Raw genomic sequence first — 453 nt, forward strand, 5'->3', positions numbered from 1 at the left:
TTCTACACACCATAGATTAAGGTGTGGAGCTCTGCTGTACCTCGAGTATTAATGCAATTACTATTGTTCTTCCATTCAATTCCGCTTGTTCTTGTTCCAAGATATCACTTGTTCTTCAACTTGATGAAGGTTATGATTGACGCCCATCACCATTCTCACTCATGAACAAAGTGACTGACAACCACTCTTGTTCTACAAGCATTTGAGGCTTGGTGAATATCTCTTGGATTTCTGATTGCACGATGCATGGTTGATCGCCTGACAACCGAGTGCTCGCCTGACAACTGAGCCAACCGTTCTGTGAGATCAGAGTCTTCGTGGTATAGGCTAGAACTGATGGCGGCATTCAAGAGAATCCGGAAGGTCTAACCTTGACTGTGACGTGCTTCAAACTCCTAGCAGGCGGGGCGTTAGTGACAGACGCAAAAGAATCGCTGGATTCTATTCCGGCCT

This window comes from Arachis duranensis, unplaced genomic scaffold (assembly GCF_000817695.3).
Source record: "Arachis duranensis cultivar V14167 unplaced genomic scaffold, aradu.V14167.gnm2.J7QH unplaced_Scaffold_115459, whole genome shotgun sequence".
Lineage (NCBI taxonomy): Eukaryota > Viridiplantae > Streptophyta > Magnoliopsida > Fabales > Fabaceae > Arachis > Arachis duranensis.